This window comes from Parus major, chromosome 26, assembly GCF_001522545.3.
Source record: "Parus major isolate Abel chromosome 26, Parus_major1.1, whole genome shotgun sequence".
In the NCBI taxonomy this organism is placed as follows: Eukaryota; Metazoa; Chordata; class Aves; order Passeriformes; family Paridae; genus Parus; species Parus major.
This window is the reverse complement of record NC_031795.1, coordinates 6,037,639-6,044,221: the sequence shown is the minus strand read 5'-3', so window position 1 is coordinate 6,044,221 and position 6,583 is coordinate 6,037,639. Positions and strand designations below refer to the sequence as shown.

The 6,583-nt window shown below is 50.4% G+C and overlaps 1 protein-coding gene across 2 annotated transcripts in view; it reads left to right on the top strand.

Annotated features, from left to right (window-relative positions):
- INKA2 (inka box actin regulator 2) overlaps nt 1-6,583 on the top strand; it is an 11,402-nt gene that overhangs the window by 2,655 nt on the left and 2,164 nt on the right. Inside the window, exon 1 of one of the 2 annotated variants that reach the window (XM_033519937.1) lies at nt 7-6,502. The exons of the other annotated variant lie outside the window; for it this stretch is intronic. The gene's annotated coding sequence lies outside the window, so the exon portion shown is untranslated. Of the gene's footprint in view, nt 1-6; nt 6,503-6,583 lie in introns of those variants that run through there. 2 annotated transcript variants of the gene reach the window in all.

The following is a 6,583-nucleotide window of genomic DNA, read 5'->3' as shown; positions in this document are numbered from 1 at the left end:
ACTGTCCCATTAGCAGTTTAGTTTGTCTCCTCTGGTCTGGTGAACCAGACTTTTGGGCAGTTTTGAGGAGGGGATTGTCTCAAAAAACAGCGGATGTTGGCACAGCTCCCAGTTCCCAAGGAAAGGTTATCTTCCAGTGCAATTCAATCCCCCAGCAGTGTGAGATAGGAGGATTCCAGCTCTGTTTTTTCTTTCCTTTGCTTTGTTCATTAAAAACATATTTAATTGCTGCTGCTGTTGGCTGTGGCTGCTGGTGAGCCCCCAGTGTCACCTGTGCCTGAGAGCACAGCGAGCTGTGCCAGACAAGTCACCGAGCAGTGAGCCCTGGCACGCTCACCCTGCTCTTCCCATTTCCTCTGGGAAAGCTCTGCCAGGGCTCCCGAGGATGAATCTGACCCCTTTCAGGCACTGAGGGAGAGCTCTCCCGTTCCAGTCGCATGTTTTCCATTGTAAGCTGATAGTTTCTGGCATGTGTGGTGTCCCTTTGATTGGAATTCATTCAGAAGCTTCCACATGCAAATGCTGCACAGGCAGGAGAGCCTCAGCTGACACAGCCATTCATCTGCAGGCTGCTTCCAGGGGCTGGGATCCCCATCCCAGCCTGACACCGGCCTGTGGAGCCATTCCCAACACGCTGTGCCAGCTCTCTGCACCCAGCCCCGGCTGCAGGAAATGCTCAGGACCTTCTTCTCCTCTGGGGAGCCCCTGGAGATTTATGGACACGCTGTGGCTTGTGGGATGTGCAGCGCTGCTGTGTGGGTCTGGTGATGGAATAAGCTGTGCTTCTGCAGCCCTGTCATCTGTCCTTCCCGTGCAGTGTGCCCCAGAGCTCGGGAATGTGCCATTTGTGCCATTAATCCCCATCCTCAGAGCCCTTTGGGCTGGATCAGCGCATTCAGAATCTGCAGACGTCGTTCTGAGGCGCAGCAGAATTGTGCCTGCTCCCCGAGCCACAGAACATTCTGTCAGCTGAGGGATCAGATTTAACAGATTTAACTCAGAGGAGTTCATTTCTGTGCACACAGACACACTTTGCACTGATGTGCAGCATCACCCATGGACCGTGGGAGGGGGCTGGGGGCTCATCTGCACTCAGAATAAATCAGTTTTCTCTCTGGGCACTGCTGGGTCCTCAGGGTAGATTTATCTGGGACGTCGGGTTTGTGTGGCTGTAACAGCCACGTCAGCTGTGCTTGTAACTTCACTTGGCATGCTTTGGTTTTCACATGAATCCAGGATATATCTGGGGGTTCTCTTTTTACTGGGAGGAAAAGTATTAAAGTCACTACTCTGACTTGAACTTTTAATGTTCTCCCTGCACATTTGTCATAAATGCACTGAATTACTGAGTTTGATAGAGTCTGACTCCCTTTTTACATTAATTTATGTCCTGGTAGACAATGTTTCTTGCTATGAATATCCTGCAGGAATGGAACATTGGGTCCGAGTGAGAAATACAGCCAATTATTTTTACTCTTTGTCTCACACTGGGTCCTGTTCCGGTAACTGCGTCACGCTCCGAGAGGATCTGCTGTGTTTCCATTCCTGCTCCCTCAGAAGGGGCAGCTCGGCTGTTTTGCAGTCTGGGAGGCACAAATGAAGCCCTGAGGGTCTGGTGTCGCTGCTCCAGCTCCAGCAGGTGGGAACAGGCAGCTCCAGGTGTGTCTCTGCTCAGGCTGCTCCCTTTTTGGGTGGCTGTACCCCTGGCTCAGCAGGCAGCTCCAGAAGGTTGGGTGGTTCACAGGATCTCATTCCTTGGTGTTCCTGGGGAGAAGGTGCAAAGGAGAGACTTGACAGCAGATGTCACATCTAACTGGGGAGAGGAGGCACTCCCAGGCCTTGTCCTCTGGGTTATTTCCAGAGCACTCACCTAAAGATGAGGATGGATTTTTTCAGAGTCCCAGCTTCACATAACCAGGAAAAAAAGAGCAGATTCCTGGGGAAGCAGGTCTGGGCTGAAAAATGACACTTTGAACCATCATCTTCAGTGGCCAGTGTGTCCTGTGCTCCCTCTTATCCTTGGGTTGAGTAAAAGTCTGAGACTGGAGTTATTTCTGGCCCACTTTTATCCTGGTTGAGGAGAATTGATTTTTCTGATTTGCCTTTGAACACAGGGAGTGTGATTGGGAAGCACAGAACAATATCCCTGCAGTGGGAAGGAAGGTGGAGAATGGAGTGATGTGAACATTCATGGTTAACATCTGCTCAGGATCTGTTTAAATTGTTGTGAGGGGGAGTCCCTGGTTCAGTGTCAGCATCCTTCCTCTTCAGATAAACTGTGAGCTCACAGTTAGCATCCTCATGTACCCCTGACATACCCTGGGGAGACAAGGAGTAAAAGAAGGACTTGAAATTACTGTGATAAAACACAAGGACTGAAAGATGACTGCAGGCCCTTGGCATCCTCCAGGGGAAGGAAAAGGAAGGTGGAACTGGAGCTGGGGAGCAGCTCTGTGTGAGCTGTGCCCAGCCACAACTGCAGCCTCGTTGGGGATTAATCCAGTTAGTGACCCAAAGGGAAACACAGGAACAATATCATCAGCTCAGCAGTTCTAAAATAATTTCAGTCTCTATTATGTCATCTGCTGTAAATACCGATTGTTTGCTGCTGGCTCTGTTGCCCATCAGAACTATTACTAAAAACTATTTGCCATTTGTTCTTTCCTGTTCTCTTAGCAATAACTTCCTCTCTGAGCATTTCTTTTACCTAAGAGCTGGACATCTGTCTTCCTCCTCATTGTGACAAACACTCAGGGCTCTTCTCCCCAGCTCTGCTCAGCTGAGTGCTGGGGGTGTCTGGGCTTTTCCTTCCCATCAGCATCACCAGTGTGATGTGGGCAGGGGCTGGGGCTGTGGGAGAGCGACTGCAACTGGGTTCTGAGAAGTGAAGGGAGATGTTAACAGAGAAACAGCCGTTCCCAAATGGCTGGGAAATGTTTGCACTTACCTGGGAAGTGGGCAGTGACAAGGAAAACCTCCCTTGTTTGGAACTCTCGGCTATTTGAGGCTGAATTTGATGAAATGCCAGGACTGCTGGAGGAGGTTCCTTGGGACAGGCTCTGCTGTGTTGATCAGAGGTGGAAGATCACGGATTTCCCAAGAGTGTGAAGCAGCTGTGGGTTATTGTTTGGGGAGTGAGGAGCTCATGGGAAGGGTGGCTTCCAAAGCACTTGGTGCCTTTGCTGCTCAGGGTGGTGCATTTCCAGTGCAAAAACCACTCTATATATGAACTCTGGCACTTTCTTGTTTGCTTCCCCCCATGTTGAACATTCCCTGCTGATGGTTTGAAAGTGGAACTTTGAATTTTGCGCTTCAGTTTTCAGTGCTTGGGGTGTCTTAGTTTGAGCTTTGCTGTGGAGGAGAACTGAGGCAGAGCTGCCTGGGTCTGACCTGCTCAGGAGGAGTGAGCCAGGTAATGCCTCAGTGCTGGAGAAAGGAACCTCTCCCATCACACAGCAGTCCCAGGCACTGCAGGAGAACACAGCCCTGTGAGTACTTGTCTTGCTGTAAAGGGCATGAGTTGGCTTGTGCAGAATTAGACAGAAAATATTTCATGCCAATTTTTAGGGATTGCAAAAGTTCCAGGAATAATGAGATCCAATTTGAGGCATCTCATTTTTTACTGGTTTATAGAGACAGATTTAGATATCTGCATGTTGTCATGGTTCTAAGAGGGCTTTTTTTGGAAGCCAAACAAGCGGTGCTATTGAGGGGCCAAGTGTCTCAGATGAGGAATGCTGCTGGATTTGTGCATCAGGCTCTGTGCAGAGCAGAGTGGGGTTTGCAGAGGCTCAGGCAGAGATCTCCTCGTGTCCAGCTCACACAGCAGCACCTGCTCGGGCTCTCTCCCCACACCACCTGAAGCTCTCTGGGATTCTCATTCACGCTCTGTGTGCACTCACAGTTCATCACAAATTTGAGTTCCTTCTGCATGAAGTGAAGTGAGGCTACAAGGGCTGTCTCTTCAGCCTGGAGCTCCCCTCTCCTCCAGCAGTGCATCCATTTGATTTCCAGCCCTATCTGCTGAATTATCTGCAGAATCCCTTTTTCTTCTCTCAGACCAATGGTTCAGTCCTGACCCTCTGCCAGCGAGGTTGTCTCTCTTCTCTGGGACATTGTTCCTTTCTGGAGACTCAGAGAAGCCAGTCTGAACTTGGGAGAGCTGAGATCTTGGCAGGGAGGAGGGGCTGGCAGTTAGACACTGGGGAAGGTTTATTTTCCCTGCAGAATTTTCTTTCCAAGGTGAGTACTCTTAATTGCAGGTGGGTGGAATCCAAGCCCCGCAGGCTGTTTGGTCACCAGGCAGTGACTTCACTTTGGGTTGGGCTTCCCTCACCCTCCATTCTGTAAAAGACTGAGCAGATACCGTGAAGAGCAAAAGATAAAGGAGAGGGGGTTGGTTTGCTTCATTTTTTAACTTGCACAACCCGAAATTGTTGTTTCAAGCACAAAGCAGTGTTTGCCAGCAGAGTTAGAGGTCTCAGGATGTTGAAAGCTGTCGCTGCTGGAGGGATGGAGCATGACCAGGGCCAGCCATGGAGCAGGACAGAGGATCCCAGCCCAAAACCTCCTCCTCTCCTGTCCTGTGCTGCCAGGGACAGCTCAGCCTCGGCATCCCCACCTCAGGCATTCCCAGGAGAGGCTTTCCACACAGGAAAACATCTCCTCTTCTTTTCCAGCGCTTCAGGCTCCCCAGTGTGGTGCTGGCACCAGGTTTGGCAGCCCCAGCTCCGTTGTTCAGGAGAGGTGCTGGCTTTGGGCTCGGGGCTGTTCCTGCTGGGGGCTGGGTGCTGGTTCTGGGTGAGGAGCAGCCCAGGAAGGGGTAATGCTGCTCACCAGTAAGGGTTAATGGGCTGCCCCATGGCAGGACAGCTCTCTGGGGCTGGGGAACGGGGCAGGTGCCGGGGGTGCAGGAGCCCAGCCCCAGCAGGACCCTGCGCTCCCCACGGCGCGATTACTGCCAGGGGATTTGGTGGGAAGTGGCCAATGAGGGGCCAAGCTGGCTCCAAATCCAGCTTTTCCCAAAGCCCAGATAAAACAGACTGCCATTAATGAGGCAAGAAAGGTTAGGACGAGCAGCATTACAGCAGATCTGGAGAGGTAAGGTGATGGTTCTGTCTGAGGCTGGCAGAGCATCTGGCCCCAGTGGGAACCAGGAGCTCGCTGAGGCTGGAACTGGGACAGGATTTGCACGTCTGCAGCAGGAGTTTATTTGCTGATGTTAAGAAATGCCATAGCTGGAGGCTCTGGGTACTGGAATCAGGAAGCTGAGTACAGATTTTCTGTGTCTTTGTAGCTGTGTGCTCATTCTGGGTGATAAACAAGTTTCTCGAGAGGAAAGCTCTGAAAAATGTCTGTAACCTGCCGGTGAGTTTAGTTTTAGGTTCTGGGGTTTGAAATGGGGATTTGTGGTCAGAAAGTGTTGAGCAGGTTTCACTTAGAGAGCTGGGTTGTCACAATTTTCTGATGGCTGCTCTCTCTCTGCTCAGCTGCACGTAGAGATGGAAATAGAGCAGCTAATTGAACCAGCTTCGTTAAAATGAAGGAGATGTAGCAAGTAAAGCTTGGTACTGTAAAACTGGATATAAGAAAAAAGTAAAAAGCTGGGATTTTTTACCCTAATCTTGAGATCTGCTGCTGTACAAAAAATGCTGCTGAGCCTTTTAGTGCTGGTGACAGCGTGGGCTGAAGCTTCCCTCGCCGGGGTAATCTTCTGCAAACCAGAATCTCTTCTCAGCCCAGTGTGGCACAGCCTCACCTCCAGCCCTGCCAGCCCTGCTCTTCCTCCCCCTCCTAAAAAAGAAGTGGCAGCTGTTGGGAAGGGAGCCCGTTTGCTTTCTGGTGCTGCTTTGGGAATATGATCCAGATCCTGCATGAGACAGAGGAAGCAGCAGAGCGAGAGAGAAGGGGGGAGCTGGGAAGCTCTGGAGAATTACTTGCTTATTTTAAGCCTGGTGTAGAAAGTTCAATCTTTGTAGTGAGGTTCAGGGATGAAGCAGAACTGCTACTAAAGGTCCTAGCCTGGGAATCCGAGAATTCCTGGTTGAATGTAAGTAATCCTAGAGTTTGCTGGTTGTTCTGTGCAAAATTTCCAGTGCATTGAAATGACTTTGATTGTCCTCTAGCGAGGGGTGCCTGTGCTGAGGGCGTTGAGAGTTGTGTGTTATGGAGTAACAATTTAATTCTTCCTGGGGTTTATTTTTAATCTACTTGAGCATTTCAGGTAAGGGAGCAAGGCTCTGTTCTGGCTCCCAATTTCAGCTGGGGACAGGGCACAAAACACTCAAAAGTGCAAGAATATTCCAAAACTGGCAGCAGCCAAAAGCATTCAGAATTCTCCACCTTGGGCTTCTGCCAAGCAATTAATGGAAACTCAAACTCTTTATTTTTGTTGTCAGGTCAAACAATTCACTTCTGTCAGCTCCTCTTATTCCTAGAGGGACACTCCTAGAAAAGTCTAAGGAAAGTTGGGGTGCTGTTGGCTGAAGTGGATGTAGCACAGGTGGGGTGTGTGGCAACTGCAGCCAGGAGGGAGAGGATGGACCAGAAAGCTGCTGAGCCCTTCTCTGCTGCCCTGTGCTGC